This window comes from Cupressus sempervirens, chromosome 7, assembly GCF_028749045.1.
Source record: "Cupressus sempervirens isolate cs-2001-9-10 chromosome 7, ASM2874904v1, whole genome shotgun sequence".
NCBI lineage: Eukaryota > Viridiplantae > Streptophyta > Pinopsida > Cupressales > Cupressaceae > Cupressus > Cupressus sempervirens.
In genome coordinates, this window is record NC_143124.1 from 280,189,448 (window position 1) to 280,207,415 (window position 17,968).

A 17,968-nucleotide genomic window follows, 5' to 3' on the forward strand; every position below is an offset into this window, starting at 1 on the left:
GTAGTTTTGGTTAAGAAGAAAGATGGTTCGTTACGGATGTGTATAGATTACAGGATGCTGAATAAGAAAACCACTAAGAATAGATATCCTATTCCACGAATTGATGAGCTAATAGATGAACTACATGGGGCATGTTACTTTAGCAAGATTGATTTGAGATCTGGTTACCACCAGATTAGAGTCAGAGAATAGGACATAGAGAAGACTGCATTCAGATGTCACTATGGGCATTTTGAGTTTGTAGTGATGCCATTCGGGTTGACCAATGCACCAGCTACTTTCCAGTCTACCATGAATAAGGTCTTCCATCATCAGCTGAGAAAATTCGTGTTGGTATTTTTTGATGATATCTTGGTATACAGTCGAACATGGCATGAGCATATGGAGCATCTAGAGATAGTATTGAAGACCTTGTAAGCAGAGTCCTTGTATGCAAAAGAGTCTAAATGTGATTTAGGTATGACCGAATTATTATACTTGGGACATATTATCAGTAAAGAAGGAGTATGGATGGACCTTGATAAGATTCGCGCTATTGTGGAGTGGCCTACTCCTGAGAACCTGACACAGCTGAGAGGGTTCCTTGGTTTATGTGGCTTCTACCGCAGATTTGTTTGCAGATATTCGCGACACGCGGCTCCTATGACAAATTTTCTTAAAAAGGGAGCTTTCGTTTGGATAGCAAAGGCACAGGCTTGTTTTGACCGATTTAAGGAGATCATGACTTCATGTCCGGTACTAGCGTTGCCTGATTTCTCGAAGCCATTTGAACTCTAGTGTGATGCTTCAGGAGATGGTATTGAGGTTGTTTTGATGTAGGACAAACACCCAATTTCTTATGAAAGTAGAAAACTCCATGGGCTAGAGAAAACGTTCAGCATTTACAACAAGGAGATGTTAGCTATCATGCATGCATTAGCTAAGTTCAGGTAGTAATTAGTAGGTGGTAAGTTTTGTATAAAAACTGACCACAATAGTTTAAGACATTTCCTTAGGCAAAGGGATCTCAATGATAGACAGTAGAAATGGGTAAGTAAGCTACAGGCATATGATTTTGATATATCTTATGTTAAGGGCACACAAAATGTGGTAGCAGATGCCTTGTCAAGCAGACCACATCTTAGTTTGATGATTGAGATTTCTGAGGACTGGAAACATCTGATTATTGCAGAATATGTTAGAGACCCATGGGCATCTGGGATAGTTGATGGGACAATTGTTGATACCAAGTATACACTTGTGGATGAATTGATTATCTACAAGAGCAGGATATTTTTAGTCCCAGGATCAAAGGTGAAGTAGTCTATTATGCAAGCTCTTCATGATTCACCTATAGCTGGTCACCCCGGATACTTTAAAACACATAGACAGGTGCGAGAACGATTCACTTGAAAAGAACTCAAGATAGATGTATTGCAGTATGTCCGAGAGTGTCCTGTTTGTCAGCAGAATAAGCAAGAACACACCTTTCTAGCAGAACTCCTACAGCCACTTCCTATTCCAGATCAGAAGTGGGAATGCATATCTATGGATTTCATTACCGGGTTGCCCAAGGCTCAGGGTCATGATTGCATTTATGTGGTGGTAGATAGACTAACAAAATATGCTCATTTCTTTCCCATCACCACTACCTATACCATAGTCCAGGTAGCCGAGGTATTCTTTAGAGAGGTTTTCAGGTTACATGGGATACCCCATAGTGTTGTCAGTGATAGGGATAGTAGATTCTTGAGTCATTTTTGGCGAGAGGTGTTCCGATTATGTGGCACTGAGCTCACACCCAGTACCAGTTATCATTCGCAAACTGATGGCTAGACAGAGATAGTAAACAAATGGGTGGAAGACTACTTGAGGAATTATGTGGCTGATCAGCAGAAGACATGGGTAAAATGGATTTGTTTGTGTGAATATTGCTACAATACCACTTTCCACATGTCTATTCAGATGACACCTTTCTGAGCATTATATGGATATGATGCACCAAATTTCATTGACTTGTTAATGGGTGATGTTCAGGTTCCACATGTTGGGGATCTGATTCAAGAAAGTAAAGACATTATTAGCACTCTATGGGATAACATAGCTCAGGCACAGAATCAGTATAAGCAATATGCAGATCAAAAGAGGACGGAGAGGAGCTTTGAGGTAGGTGACATGGTTTACCTAATGCTTCAGCCATTTCGACAATCTACTCTCAAAAAGAGTGGGTCAGAGAAGCTTAAGCCTAGGTATTATGGGCCTTTTAGGATCACCGGGTGAATAGGAGAATTGGCTTATGAGCTTGAGCTTCTAGCCGACAGCAAAGTATATAATGTGTTTCATGTATCGCGTCTCAAGAGGGCATTGGGACAAAATGTGGTACCTTCTACCATATTACTGCCTTTGGATGATGAAGGAAAATTGATCTTAGTGCCTGAATTCATTTTAGAAAGTAGGGAAAAATAGCTCCGCAGAAGGGTAATCAGAGAATATTTGGTTAAATGGAGAGATCTACCAGTTGAAGATGCTACTTGGGAAAATGAAACAATTTTGCAGCATCTAGCTTTGAGATTGCTTGAGGGCAAGCAATTTCAGGAAGGGCGGACTGTCATGTCCCCTTTCTAATGACATAACTTTAACAGAGAATTTGCATATCATCGACTCTCGTAGACAAATGATTGTGGAAAGAGAGTCATTTTATTTCCAGATGATTACATTTTTGCTCTCGGAGAATAATAATTCAGTAAGTAGAGCCTACTTGTTCTAATATTAAATTAAGGTTGTACTTTAACTTTATAAAGTTATTTATTTAATTTTATAAAGTTTAATAATAAAAGTACATCATAAAAGATAATTCTGGAAAACTTCCAATAACTTCTCAACAAAGTGAATAAATAGAGGACATAAGGCACCCATTTGTACAGGCGGTTTTGTGGATTCGATTTCTATTTCAATTGGAGTAATTTGTAGCTATTAGTCTGCAAATTTCCATTGGGTCTTTGGGAACGAAAACTCCCTTGGATCTGCATAACTGAGGTGGTGAGATATCCTCCGAAGGGTTGCACATTGGAGATGGTCTTTAGCCATTTCATGTTGAAATTATTTGTATATTCGGATTATTGGAAGGGTGATGATTTGGAGTCCTGAGGATTGGCGAAATTGGAATAGGAAAACCCTCTTTCAGCCGACAATAGCAGTTCAAGTATTTGTGATCAACGATTTGTCTTGCAGCTTGAAAGTATTATTTCGAAAAGGGCTGGCAAAAGGAGCTAGTGTTATTGTTGCATAACCATATTGGAGGACGAAGTGTATTTGTATAAGCCAACAGCTATTTTCGGACCCTTTTTTCGACTCTATCTACTGTTCTACAACGAAACATTAATGAATAGCGGGTGGACAAAGAAAGTTTGATTATGTAGACTCTCAAACCCCCAGATCGTGAAAGATAGGGGCCTCATCCATTAGCAGCATTGCGGGTTAAAGTTTTGGAGGACAGCAGTTCAGAACCGAACCAATATCCCATTTTCGGCATAGTTGGTTATCATAACAAACTCCGCGGTAGGTGGTAACATTATCAACGCGGGTCTTAGAAGGCAAGATATAAATCGCGCAAGACCAGTAGGTGGCAGTCGGAAAGCATCGACAATAGCAATCACTGGTAAGGCGACAACGGGAATGAGTCGGCAATCAGAGTGACAGATATCCAGGTTCCATTGTTATGTATATTTCTGATTGGATATTGTCATTCAGTTATTCACATCTGATAATATCATAGCACTTGTAATTAAATTATTTTGAAATTTCTATTACTGCTACCAATTTGTATTTGATATTTGGTGAATTTACTGGAGACATCATGTACTGAAATTTATGCCAAGTGTTAAGCGACGTACTTCATTTCAGAATTGTTATTTAGTGACATAAATAGAGCAGGTTATTTTAGTGATATCAAAGCTTCTATGCAAAGTGTTTGACGAAATGTCAAACCACTGAAGTATAGAGAAACTCTTAAGGATTTATAACCTATTGGGGTTATTACAAAGAGTTTTTTTCTCGCCCATGCCTTGAGTGCTTGTACAGGCTAGGATGGGAGTAGTGAGATGCATGGTTGCGACCTTGCATTCTGTAGTATGCCTCGTTAGCATGAGAGGATACTAGTAGCCGCATGAAATCAGTATGGACCCGTGGAGTTTAGCTAACTACCAGGGTAACTTGTACATGATAATTACGATGACACTTTCCCACTTGCATAGTAGGTTCCTACATGTCATTGTGTGCCTCTAGGGTTAGATTTCGGATTTTGTGTTTGGAACCTTTGAGTTAGTATACTTTTAGGATTCCGTAACTTATAGAGATTTGTGCTATGTGTTTTGGATAGCCTGTTTGGGACTTGAGATTATCTCCTCAGCATGGTGGAAGTGGACCACTTTGGTACCATGCGGTCGGGTGGTAGTGTATTTGTCCACTCTTATCATTTTGAGATTCACTGAGACATCGTGGCTGATGCATCCTTCGTGATGGTGGATATGTATCCTTTTCATTGATGATTAGCATATGTTAGATGATGTTATCTTATGCTTCTATTTGCATATTATATTACTTTCTGCATATGATGTTGTATATATTAGGAGTGACATTCCTACTATGTTAGTATCGATGATCTCTTTGATGAGATGGAATGTTACGCACGGAGGGATGGCTAGGATCCACGATGGTCTAATGATGCTATTAATGGTTGGGAGGAACCATGCACTTAGTTTATTATGTTTGATCTTTATGATGGATGTATTTGTCTTCTATGATGATGTATCATGTGATTATCTTTACTTTGATGTATCATGGATTAGAATAGGATGATGTACCTTATTCTATGCATGTATATTCTTTTGAGCTTGTCATACCCTGTGACATGTACAGTGGATGATTGCGTATTCGAAATGTAATGTATAAACATTGGACTTATCATTATTATTTCATGTGGATGTTGTACTAGATGGATTCATGTATGTTAGATGTTTCTAGATGTAATCCAACGTTAAGGGATCTTAAAGAATGTAATCTGTTATGTATGTTATGTTTACTATTAGATGGACATTACTATTGCTTCCATTATTGTGTAGAAGTTATATGTGGTATTTACTTTCAAAAAAAAAAAAGCTACCAATCTTAGTGAAAATTTTAGGTTAATTCTTTGGATCCCTTGGCGGGGCATTACATTTGGAATCAAAGCCCGAGTTTCTACATTGGGAGCTCTGGGTATTTTGGAACGACTAGAAGTTTGAACTATTAAGTGTATCTTTCCAAACTTGATCTAGGTGAATTGAAGCAGAACTTGAACTGTTACTTGAATATTTTTCATACTTCAACACTTAGTTTCAAAACTAGAAATTTTAACTTAAACCTAAACATAGAACTAAATTGAGTACCTTGTACTGTTGTAGGATGGTATCTAGGACTAGGTCTTTTGTTAGAGGTCGTGGACGTGGCAGAGCTGTCAGTGCCCATGAGTCTACCCATGAGGGATCGGCTCATGTAGAGAGAAAGGAAGAGCACTCTAGTAGGCAGCAGGAAGAGAGCCGTAGAGAGGACCAAGCTGAGTCTGAAGAGGTTGGTTTGAGGCAGATGATGCCGACTATTCTAGAACGTATACCTCCTATTCAAGAACAGCCGAAAGTGCATCAGACAGAACAAGAGCATAGACCCAGATCTAGAAGTCCTCGGAAGGATCATTAGAGGTCCATTGTGTCCACTCAGATGAAAGATCTTTCAAGATCCAAGGTTAACCCTTTCAATGGGCAAGGTTCTGGTTGTGTGGCTGAGCAGTGGCTTATTTCTCTCGATAGGATTTTTGCCATGCAGGAGCTCGACCGCAATGTTAAGGCAATATTTGCGATCACTAATCTAGAGAATTTTGGGGCCAGTTGGTGGACGATAGAGGAGAAGAAGCTAGGAATCGATATGAGCAGTGTTACATGGGAGTTATTCCTAGAGAGTTTCCATGAATGATTCCTACCAGAGGAATGGAAACAACAAAGGGCTGATGAATTTCATAATCTCAGACAGGACACTTTGTCAGTGACCGAGTATGAGTGTAAGTTTTATGAACTCATGTCTTTTTCAGGGTTCAATGAAAATTCAGCTCAATTGACACAACTTTTTATTAGGGGTTTGAATAACCGTATTATTGGGGGAGTTAAGGTATTTGAGCCAAAAACCCTCAAGGATGTGGTACATCGAGCTATCCTTGTTGAGCAAAGTGTCAACCTTGGTCAAGGTGGTTTTGTAGGAGTGCCAGCAGCATCAGGATCTAAAGGCAATTACAATTCAGGTGGTAACAAGAAATTTTCTTTCTCTAAGGGGAAACAGTATCAGCAACAGTCTCAGTAGACACAGCAACAGAAGGGCTCAAATTCTCAAGCTCAAGGTGGTGGCAAAGATTCTAACACCAAGAACAACCACAATGCTCAACACAATAAACAGAATTAGTCTAATTAGCCAGCTCAGAGTAGCCAGTCTTTTGTGGGCAGGAACAGTCGTCAGCAATCAAATGTACCACCTATGGGAAGAGGTTCTGGCAGAAATACAGAATGTTTTTCATGTGGTCAGATTGGACATTATGCAGCCTAGTGTCCTCAGCGAGCACCTTAGTTTTCAGGACCTAGACCTACCATTTCAGAGCCTACAGTTAGTGATGCCGGTAGAGCTCATAGAGTTTTTGCAGCAGTTGATCAGCGTCAGGCAGATCATCAGGGAACAGTGGTTGAGACCACAGGTGCTATTAGAGGTATATCTCTTTCAATATTGTTTGATTTAGGAGCTACAGATTCATTTATTTTACCATCTATAGTTTCTAAGTGTAATCTGGATGCGATGAAGCAAGATCGTGGTTGGCAAGTGGAACTATCCTCAGGCATTAAAGTCTCCACAGATTCTGTAGTTCATAAGTGTGGGCTTAGCTTAGGAAGCTTTGATACTGCAATGGATCTTCGAGTCATAGCCCTTGGTTCCTATGATATGGTTCTAGGCATGGACTGGCTTGGATCTCATAGAGCTAGTATAGATTGTAGGAAGAAGATTATTATGTGCCAAGATGACTAAGGGAATGATGTGCAGATAGTTGGGATACCGAGGCCTATATCTCTGCAGATGATTTCTGCTATGCAATTGAAGCAAAGTTTCCGTAAGGGATGTCAGATATTTGCTGTTATGGTAAATGATCTTGATGAGGAAGATCCCATGAGCGAGACTTTAGATCACCCGATTTTGCAAGAGTACGCAAATGTCTTTCCAAGTGAGATTCCAGGCATGCCTCCAAAGAGGGACATTGACTTTAGTATTGATCTGATTCCTGGAGCAAAGCCTATCTCTAAAGCTCCTTATCGCATGACTACACAAGAATTTGGTGAGCTACGTCTTCAGCTAGAGGAACTTTTGGCCTAAGGGAGCTTTCGACCTAGTGTATCACCATGGAGAGCTCCAGTGCTCTTTGTGAAGAAGAAAGACGGTTCTTTGTGCCTTTGTATTGACTATAGATAGTTGAATAAGGTGACTATTAAGAACAAGTATCCTTTACCTAGGATTGATGACTTATTCGATCAGATTAAGGGAGCTACAATATTCTCTAAGATTGATCTTAAGTCAGGATACCACCAGCTTCGCATTAAGGAAGCAGATATCCACAAGACTACTTTTCGAACGTGCTATGGGCATTATGAGTTCACAGTGGTACCTTTTGGGTTGACTAATGCTCCATCGGTTTTCATGAGTTTGATGAATGGTGCGTTTCGATCTTATTTGGACAGGTTTATACTTGTGTTTCTTGATGACATATTGATATATTCTAAGATTCAGAAAGAGCATGAGGAACACCTGTGGTTGGTATTGCAGTGTTTGAGAGACAATAAGCTTTATGCCAATGCAGCTAAGTGCGAATTTTTCAAATCGAAGATTCAGTATTTAGGGCATGTTATTTCAAGTGATGGTATTTTAGTAGATCCTGCAAAGATTCAGGCGATAATAGATTGGCCTACACCGACTAATGTGTCAGAGATTTGTAGTTTCATGGGTTTAGCCAGTTATTATCGCAGATTTGTCCAGAACTTCTCTAGGATAGCACATCCTATCACTTCTCTTCAAAGAAAAGGAAAGAAGTTTGTATGGATAGAGAAATGTGAGGAAGCTTTTCAAAAGCTCAAGGAGCTTTTGACCAGTGCACCGATTCTAGCTGTACCTGATCCAGAAGGTAATTTCATGGTATGTACAGATGCTTCGCTTGAAGGGATTGGGGCAGTGTTGATGCAGAATGGATGGGTGATTGTGTATGAATCATGTAAGCTCAAGGATCATGAGTTAAATTATCCTATGCATGATCTTGAGTTAACAGCAATAGTTCATGCTTTGACTAGATGGAGACATTTCTTGTTGGGGCACAAATTTGAGCTACACAGCGATCATTGTAGTCTTCAGTACATTTTTACTCAACCTAATTTGAATGCTCACTAAAGGCGATGGATGGAGTTTCTATGCGAGTATGATTTTGAGGTTAAGTAAATTCAGCGTAAGGAGAATGTGGTGGCGGATGCTTTGAGTTGCAGGAGACAGCTGGTATTATCGATGACCCTTAGTGTGGATTTGAGGAGTTGAATTCTTCAGGCACTTCCTATGGATTCCTAGTATCACGAAGTGTGTAGAGAGATAGATTCAAGGAAATCTTTGGAAGGAAAGTTTGCAGGTTACGTTCGAGAATCAAATGGTCTTTTGAGACATTTGGGGAGGATATATGTGCCATTTTTAGATGAGCTTCACACCTTGACACTGGTAGAAGCTCATCGTACACCTTACTCAGCACATCCAGGTGTCAAGAAGATGCATGCTGATTTGAGACGTTTGTTCTTTTGGTCTGGGATGAAGTGAGATATTGCTGATTTTGTGGCTAGGTGCCTTGAGTGTTAAAGAGTTAAGGTAGAACATCAGCACCCAGTTGGACTTTTGCAGCCAAATCTCATTCCTTCTTGGAAGTGGGATATCATCTCCATGGATTTCATTGTGGGATTACCTATAACAGTTCAACGTCATGATGCTATCATGTTCACCATTGATCGGTTGACTAAGGTGGCACATTTTTCACCGATTAGGTCTTCCTACACAGCAACTTCTATAGCTAATGTCTTCATGTGTGACATTGTGAGATTACATGGTATTCCTAGAAAGATCATTTCTGACAGGGATCCTATATTCACATCTGCATTCTGGACATCGCTGCAGCATGAGCTTGGAGCACAGTTAAACTTTAGTTTGACATATCATCTAGAGACTGATGGTCAAATAGAGAGGGTGAATCAGGTTTTGGAGGATATGTTACAGATGTATGTGATGGATAGGCAGACACATTGGGAGGATTATCTCTACCTGGTGGAGTTTGCTTACAACAATGGGTATCATAGTTCTATTGGCATGGCACCATTTCAGGCATTATATGAATGTCCTTGTCGTACACCATTGAGTTGGGATAGTCTTGAGGAACGCATCCTGTTGGGTCCTGAGATGCTTTGTGATATGGAGCAACAGGTGGTGCGTATCCGTGAGCACTTGACTATGGCACAAGATAGGCAGAAGAAGTATGCCAATGCTCATAGGACTGATAAGCAGTTTGCTGTGGGAGATAAGGTTTTCTTGAGAGTGCGACTGTGAAAGAGTCCAATCTGGTACAGAAAGGGTTCTAAGCTAGCACCTCGCTTTGTGGGACCATTCGAGATTCTAGAGAGGATTGGCCCGATTGCTTACCGCCTTGCTCTACCGCCCAGCCTAGCTCACATTCATGATGTTTTCCATGTTTCAGTGCTTCGGCAGTATATACCTAATATTGTACATGTTCTTGATTGGAATGCGTTGCAGGTAGAGGAAAGGCAGCTGGCTTTGGAGCCGGTTCATATTCTGGAGCAGTGGTAGTTGACCCTCAAGGGTCAAACCATCGAGTAGGTAAGGGTCCAATGGGACCCTACTGATGATTCTTCAGCTACATGGGAGGATGCAGCCAGATTGAGGGAGTTATATGCCTACTTATTGGTAGGCTTCCAGGAGTAAGCCTAACCCAAGGGGGGGTGGATGTAGTGCCTACCCTCGTTCACATCTTTTTTGAGCATATTGTTGTTGTTATTATCAGACTATGATGGACTAGCTTTATGTGATGGATTAGTGGTATTGTTTGAACACTATCAAACATTATGTTATGGATTCAGTGGTTATGTGATGAGATCATTTAGACTTTACATTTCATGCATACATGATGATCATTATATTGTTTTCAGCTATGGTTGATGATTAGTTGATAGTTATTATCTCATGTGTTTTATTATGGATACTTACCCCATACTTGCATGTGTATGGTGTGCGCATTTTCTTATTGTATGGCATTTCTGATGTGGTTAAGGAAGGGAGTCGTAGTCACTTGCTTAGTCGGGATCTACATGATGCACCACTTCCTTCCATTGTCTATTTAGCTTAGCATTATATATTGTATATACATGCATGGTTTTTCTGCAGGTTGCAGGTACTGGGTATCAACTTCCCTATATTGCCAAGATGAGCGTACCCTATTATACTATCTCAATGATAAGAGAAGGGAGATAAATTCTTAAGTCCAAATCCCAAACCTTTAAGCCAATTTTCCTAGTAAGGTAGGATAAGTATTTGTATATTTTACCCACCGAATGTGTCGGATGACATGATTTGTGATTTTTAACCCTTTAGACTGATTTTGAGTGATTTGTTCTATGATGGATTTTCATATTTTATTTTGGAGGTCTATGGTGAATTTTCTATTAATTAAGTCTTAATAAATAGATTTAATTAATAAATTAATTATTTGAGAAAATTAATATAAAATATCATGTTATTTGATATTTTGATTATAATTAATTAAATGTGAATTATTGAGGAAAAAGGAATTAAATAAAAGAAAATTAGAAATTAAAATTAATAAGAATTATAAAATAATAATAAAGTAATAAATAAATAATAATAATAAAAGTTATTAAAATTAAAATAAAAGTTATAAATATTTAAATAGAAATTATATAAAAAGTGAATTGGAGTTATAAGCTTGCATGGGAGTTAACGCACTTTTCTATTTCTCAAGTGTCAACAACACGGGGGTTAGTGCATCAATTAAGCACATCGTGTGTACAACCCTATGGCATCTGAGGAAGAGCGTGTTGTGACCGCCAGTCACCATCGCCCCAACGGTGGGCCCCCCCTTTCTGTATTTAAAATTTTTGTTGCCAGCTTTTTTTCCTTCTTCCACGGAGCGCAGTTTTGAAGAAGTCACAAAAAAACTGAATTCCTCCAATCCTTAAGAATCCCGCTTCCCATTAAGGCATGGAGCGCAGTTTTGAAGAAGTCACAGAAAAAGCGAAATCCTTCATTCCTTGAAAATCCTGATGTGAAAATCATGGAGCACAATCTTAGTGAGGCATGGGAATAATATCATTGAAGCAATGGATATCTAATGAAGCAAGAATAGTGGAAAATTTTGAAGCTTGCAGGTCAAATCGGGGTGATCATGAGTACCGACTGATGATTTTTGAAAGACGCCAAACAATCCCTAAATGTCATTGCTTTGGAGTCAGTGTTTGAAGTCTCCACTCTTGTCAACAGCACACTCACCTCTACTATGCTACCTCAGATAAAGGTGTCCTCAAAGTATGGAGGAGTCATGCTGTGGGCTAAGTACAATGACGAGCAAACCGGTTATAGCTAAGGAATAAAGCTTCTGTCTGATCAACTTTGTTTCAGTTCCCACACCAAATAGTAATGAGGTGAGTACTCACATAATATTTTCAGTTAGTATATCAATGGCTTCTTCTTTTGCTTCCTAGATTGAATATGTGTTGAGCCTGCATCTTTGCCTAAACAATGCTAGTCCAGCACGAAGGTGGGCTTGATTGTGTGGCAGACTTTTCAGAGGATAATCTATATTGTAGTCTGCCCAAAGTTAAATGCATTTCTAACACAAAGAGCTGAGATTGCTACTCTCTACATGTTTATTATGGTGAATGGAAGGTTTAGAAGGAGGCGAAAGTGAAAAACTTGATCCTTATATACACGATTACTCTGTTTTGGGATTCAGGATTCCCGAAAATCACGGAGCGCAGGTCAGCAGAACCAAGGGAATGGTCAACTAATAAAAATCTCCAATAATTTTAAAATTGCATATCCCGAAAAAGCTGATCCCTAAAATTTTGGAGCACAATCGTGAGGAAATGAAGAAATGTTTTGATGAAAGAATTTATCCTTCATTCCATAGAAACCTTGTTCTTGCATTCAGAAAAAGCCAATTCCACAATTTGAAAAAATGCAAATCCAAAGAAGTCGGGGAAAGAATAAAATCCTCCACTCCTTCAAAATCCCGACCCGCAAATCATGGAAAAGATCGCTTCGGACTACGGAATGCAGTTGTGGCAGAGAAATATTATCATTGAAGCAATATACATCCAATAAAAAGCCGAAATATTGTAAATTTTGAGGAAAAATCCAAACTTTAAAGCAAGAGAGTGAAAATTCTTATGAAGTGAAAATTGGATTCAGAGGAGAAAAGAGAAAAAATAAGTTTTCCTTCAGAAAAAGTTTTTTGGATTTACATTTAAAAAATTAAATATTAGTTTTACTAATATTTAATTTGATTTCTTTTTTAAAATGGAGAAAAAGTTGCAAAAGAATTTGATTTATTTTCATTTAAAAATGGAAGTTAATTGAATATTGATTTTTTTTTTTTCAAATTGATATTTAATTAGTAAAACTAAAATAAAATCAAAATAGAAGACTACTTAGCTTCATCACGAAGCTAAGAGCATAAAAAATAGCAACTTTTTGAATAAAACAGCAAAAAGTGACAAGTGGCACAAAAAATGGAAACCTTAATGGTTAAGTAAAGCAGCTGCTTAATTTTAGTCTGTAGCTTTAAAGGCATTTTTAAAGGATAATTTATATAAGAAACCCTCTCATTCATTCAGGCTCACACAGAAATTTGAAGAGAAAATCAAGAATAGGAGTAAGATTTGAGGAGTTCAAGGGAACAGATTTTTTGAGAAATTTTTTGAAATTGTTGAGGAAATTTCTAGGAATTCACGATAGAAGATTTTGAATCCCATCAGAAAGGAATTTTCTTTGTAGAGAGTGAATCTTGAAAGGAGTATGGAAATTTTGGCGAAAATCCAAAATCTTTGTCTTATGGACAAGTTGTATCTGTTGTTTTAAAATACTTTCCTTGCATAGTCTTATGTATGTACATTTTCTATTTTGTAGGAAAGGAAAATGGTATAGCCCAGGGGAATAGGAGAAACGCGAGGACAACTGATAAAGAATGAAAGGAGAGGATTCTATCCTGAATCCAAAATTGTGTCAAAGTGGGCAAAAATCGGAGATACAAGCCTCAGCGGCCTTGATTTGAAAGATTTCAACCAGAGAATGCTTGGATACAATGACCATCAACTGACACACCTAGCCACAAGAATTGTGAGAAGTGGAATTTTTGCTGCAGCTACTTTCCCTCCTTCTTTTCAGCATCCAGAATTGATCGTAGAATGTACTAAGCACTACAGTCCTAGAGACAGAACCATCTAGGATTCTGAATGAAATATTCAGGTAGATTTTTCTCTGGCATCCATTTTTGAAGCATTTGGAATTCCTTCAAATCCAAGGATGGTCACAAAAACACAAGAGCAAGCACTAAGAATCTATACATCTGGAATCAATTTTTGTGAAGAAATAATCAACAAAAAATGGCTGAAAAGGAATAGACTGCATCATTCAAAGATTCCTAAAGAAATAGTATGGCTTGACTTGCAGATGGAATATAGTGATATGGTCATGATGTTGAGTTGCATATTTGGCATGCCTTATTCTTATAGGTTTGAATCTTGGATGTGGTATTTTGTTGAGCAGGTAATGGAGGAAGGTGACAGAATAGATTGGGCTGGGCTCATAAGTGATAACCTAAATGAGCACTTGATGAATCTAGAGCATACAAAGAAATTTTACATGAGCTCCAATGTCATCTACATGCTAGCAGGGAGGACAAGTTATGATGGACTACGATGCAAAGGACCAATTGGAAGCAGAAGCCAATACCTCAAAGTCCACGAATGTTACCCGCAATTGCATTTGTATTCAAAGGATGATTACATGAGGGTTAATGATATATTTTCCATGCACATAGTAAGAACACTACAAAAGAGGCCACATGTAAGAATGTCAATAGGTGCAATGAAGTTGGTTGAAGAATATGTTGGCTAGTTCATTCAATTTCCTACCTTTTCATACATCCGAGTTCAAGGATTCTCCACAGAGCCATACAAACTTCCTAGGTATCCAACAGATAAGATGGTCTTGTTAGAGCTTACTCAAAAACTTACTGCCTATGACAAGATTCAGAAAGGGAAGAAGAAGTTGGGATTGCAGTTTCCAATTTCCATAGGAGAAGGAAAAACTAAGGTATGCCCATGTCTAAAAGCTGCAGAGAAATCATCAGATGAGCTCCACTTCTTTCGCCTTTCGCTTTATCCAAAGAGGAATGATTTTGATCCTTTCAACAAGATCTCATCAGTAGGAGGGTCAAAGTACCAACACAAGGTTCACCTTGAAGAATTTTGGGCAAATGTAGCAGATGAGAATGAGATTAGAAAAAGATTGCATTAAAGACTACCATTGAACATTATTAGAACATCCGACATATTCAGGGTTCCTGATCAAATGGAGGAGGACCCAAATGTGATGCGAAAAGGATTCAATCCAGAAATGACAGCTCAACCATTTGATTGGAAGAAGAAAGAAATTACAGATCTTGAAGCCCTTTCAAAACCAGTCTTAGATTTTACAAAGTGGTGGATCGAGTGTAAGCTTGAAAAACTAGTTGCACCAGCTAATGGATTCACATATAGGTTGCTTGGCCACAGACCACTTAGGGATGAAAGATCAAGACAAATATCTGAAGAGACTATTGAAGAAAGGGGAACTCCATCTAAAGATGTAGGAACCAAGAAAGGGAAGGAGGTACCTCGAGAAAAGCATCCTAGGATTGAGGAAGTCATCCAAGAATCTCAAAATAAGAAGCAGAAACATGGAGATGCTCCCTCTTCTCCAAGTCAAACTCCAAGTGTCCAAGAGATAGAAACCTTTGAAAGGCAGGATGTGGGGACAAGTATAAGGAGATTTGAGCAAGAAGAGAATTTGGATAGGCCAATTCATGATAGGTTGAGTATAAATGCTTATGAAAAATCCATGCAAGAAAGAGGGAGAGATCAAGATATTGCTACAGAAGAAAGTCTTGCCATGATCTTAGAGCGAGAAATGATTAATGATGGAGATGGTCCACTAGAGGAAGAAACTCCAGGGGTAGCAATACATCTTCCAAGTGCCGAAGCTATAGTTCCTAAGGTTACAATGGATAGTCTAGGAGGCGAAGAAGAGATTGACATTCGAGCGGTCCAAAGGAAAGAACAATTGGTAATTTCGGGGGACCAAAGTATACCCATTCCAGAATGGTTGAGACAAAAAATTCAATTGCATCAACAAAAGGAGGTTGATCCAGCAATTGAATTACAGGAAATTTTGGACCGATCAAACCAATTAGAAGAACAAGGGAAAGCAAAAAGATATACTAAATTCATCAGAGGAGAATCAGGATCCAAAATCTTGCAGATTGTGACTCCCATAGTTGACAAAGGGAAAAATCAGATTACTCTAGATGAATATCATGTTACAGAAGTAAGTCTTGGTCGGGCCTCCCGAGAGAAAATATTAGAAGAATTTGATGACTCCACACAGACTTTGAAGGATAGGCTGAAGAAAGTAGAAGAAGGGTATGAAAAGCAAAAAAGAGAAATTTGGGCCTTATGTCAATACATAAATAACGTGCCTCATCTAGTAAGAGGGGAAGGTCCATCATTAGTCCCTCCAACAGGTGTCTCCAGTGAAGTGGTAAGTGATATCGATAGAATCAAGCGGATTGCTCAGGGTGCAAAGTTTTGGATCGAAGGAATTCAAGAGGTAGCCTTCAAACATGCAGAAAAATTAGTGCAAGTGCACAATAGGGCATTGGCTATAGTCTCTAGGATTCAGTGCATGGAGGAATCATGGGTGGATGAGCATATTTACCAAGAAGAGATGATTGCCAACATTCAAAGTCTGATGGATACCCCAAAGCAAGAATTGATTGATGGTCGAGTTATTAGCAAGGGGGATTTCTATGATTTTATTCGATGGTACAGTGCAGTGATCATGGCTAAGGAAATGTTTGAGAGCTTTACCAGGGAATCCAGTCGATGGGAAAAGATTGTTGATAACATCAAGCAAGGAATATCAAATGTAGTTGCATCCTTGTTATCACAAAGATTAGGGGAAGAGGAAATGACAACTGATAATCTAAAAGTCAAGCTAGAGGAATTCTTTCAACTAAACGTATATGGAAGAGATGATTTTGAGAGCTTCTCCATCTTGTCAAATACAATGCACACTACTAAGGACTTACTACCAGATTGGGATGAAAGCTTGGGAAAAGCAGAAAGAGCAATTACAGTTCTAGAATTTAAGCAAGAATCTGCACCAAGCATCAGTACAGAGGAGTTGGAAATAGTATTAGATTGATTTTGATCTTTCAGGCAAAAAAATCAAGGATAGATGCATTAAATGCAGAGTGGGTGTGCATAGGGATCATTTATTACACCCACTCCTTAAATTAGCATGCATGGTGGGCATTTATTACCCACTACAGTAGTGGATTCCTTATGGCATTAATGTAGATTCCTTTCCATTGCCCTAAACCTAATTAGGGCTGATGTGGTATGATCTCGGCCATCAGTTATTGTGATCATTCGGGCCAACCATTGTAATCGAGGACCTATATAAAGGCCGCATTTCTCATTTGTAAAGCAGGAGATTTTTATGAGATTGTTGCTATGAGTTACTGAGATAATAAAGTTTTTATTGGAGTTTGGTGAATACTTGACATGTCTTAGTGCTTGCTTGTTCTCCTAAAATTTCTTCAAGTAGATTAAGTTTAGCATAGTCAATGTGTGGTGATTACAATGAAGAATATGATGGTGTATTGATGAATTCCTTTGGTTCATACTTTTGATGTTTTAGTGATTCTAATTCGTTGTGTAAAGTTAGCCTGAACCTCTTTCATGCATATGCTCAACTTCTATCATTTGTATACATTGTTCTTTATGATGGGGTATGCGGTGATATGAAAATCTTTGGCATAACCCTTGAAGATTGCACTGGTTCATGCTTAGTTGTAGTATAACTTGGTGAAGCTGAATTCAATAAATTGAGGAATTTTTTCACTAGAATACTATTTATTGTTATCACTACCCTTAGGATTAGAATAGAATTCCTGAACCCCATCCTATTAAATTTTTGCATATTCTGTGAAAAAAAAGAAGAAAAAAAAGTGCTTCATTGCAAAACCTTAAGATAGCTCCCACATCCAGTATGGCTTGAAATGAATATGAATAAACACGTAAGGCCCCTTGTGATCATTAGCAAATCACATCAACCACTGATCTTATCCATAGTCAAGACCTAGCATTAAAGGAACCTTGAAGTCATTGTATGATCTTCTTGCAATCTTAGCATACACAAGACTTTATTCAAGAGAGGATAAGATATTTTGGTATTTTGTTCTATTGTTTGGTGAGTCATAAAACACACATCAACAAAAACTGGCGCTAGAAGGAGGGCCTTAACTAAAAGATTTCATAGCAGTTTCATATACTGGAGAACATTAATTCATCCTCGCCCAAGGTACATCAAAGATCCTTGAGATTCACCCCGAGAGCGCACGAATTACAAGAGTTGAGTTTTGATCCAAAGCCTAGGCGAGGAAATAAAGAAGCATCTACGAGTCAGAATTCACTAAGTGTAGCTGATCTCACAAGGATATTCCAAACTCCACCACCTCAACATCAAGCACAAGGATCAATCCAAGGAG